Source organism: Brassica oleracea, chromosome C4 (assembly GCF_000695525.1).
Source record: "Brassica oleracea var. oleracea cultivar TO1000 chromosome C4, BOL, whole genome shotgun sequence".
In the NCBI taxonomy this organism is placed as follows: domain Eukaryota; kingdom Viridiplantae; phylum Streptophyta; class Magnoliopsida; order Brassicales; family Brassicaceae; genus Brassica; species Brassica oleracea.
Window position 1 is genome coordinate 43,522,394 of NC_027751.1, and position 1,253 is coordinate 43,523,646.

General features: G+C 41.9%; 1 protein-coding gene across 1 annotated transcript in view; it reads left to right on the forward strand.

Annotated features, from left to right (window-relative positions):
• The window catches only part of LOC106338966, a 7,507-nt gene that overhangs the window by 3,779 nt on the left and 2,475 nt on the right, over nt 1-1,253 (forward strand). The window lies entirely within an intron of this gene.

Below are 1,253 nucleotides of genomic sequence, written 5' to 3' on the forward strand. Positions count from 1 at the left end.
AACAGAGCAGTGGAAAGGAAGCAGATTGGTTATCATCCTAGATGCAAAAACATCCTCATGTCGCATCTATGCTTTGCAGATGACCTGCTGGTATTTACTGATGGAACAAAGAGATCAATAGAAGAAGTTTTCAAGGTGTTTAAGGAGTTTGAGAGTTGCTCGGGTCTGAAAATAAGCTTGGAAAAGTCCACCTTATACACTGCAGGGATAAATGAGAGTACTAAGGCGGATATTATAGCTACCTTTCCCTTCTCATCCGGAAGCCTTCCAGTCAGATATTTAGGCCTACCCCTTCTCACCAAGCGTATGACAGTAAGTGACTATCTCCCACTGATTGAAAAAGTGAGAAAAAGAATGAGTTCTTGGACAGGGAGACTTCTCTCACATGCAGGTCGTTTGCGCTCATAAAATCTATTATAACAAGTCTTGCTAACTTCTGGATGGCAGCATTCAGGCTACCAGGAAGCTGTTTAAGGGAGGTGGAAAGGTTATGCTCTGCATTTCTTTGGTCTGGCCCGGATCTCAAAACAACAAAGGCGAAGGTTAGTTGGAAGGATATCTGTTTCCCAAAAGAAGAAGGTGGTTTGGGTCTTAGGCCTTTGAAGGAGTTAAATAAAGTTTACGGTTTGAAGCTGATATGGAGACTAATGGCAGAGAAGTCGCTGTGGGTTCGCTGGGTTCAATGCTACCTGATTCGGAAAAGCTCATTCTGGTCAGTTAAAGAAAACACAAGCTCTGGATCCTGGGTCTGGAGGAAGCTATTAAAACTTAGAGGCCTTGCAAAGCTGTTTATTCGAAAAGAAGTGAGAAACGGAGAATGCACATCTTTTTGGTATGACAGATGGTCCAGATTTGATGATCTAAAAGAAACACTTGGAGACAGAGGACCACTCGAATTAGGTGTCCCTGATTATTACTCTGTTGCAGAGGCAAAGAGAAATAGAAGAAGGAGGAATCATAGAGTAGACATTCTGAATCAGATAGAAGATGAGATAAGAAAGCTTGGTGATGATCGTGAGGAAGATATTGTATTATGGAAACATGCTGAAGGAAAATATAGAAACATGTTTTCGACAAGCAAGACATGGGATCAGATTCGAAGCAAGAAGCCTGTTTGTGTGTGGCATAAGGCTGTCTGGTTTTCGCAATCTACTCCTAAATATGCTTTCATCATGTGGTTAACTCTGAAGGAGAGATTGCAGACTACTGACAGGATGCAGCAGTGGAATGGATCTATAAATACAACTTGCACT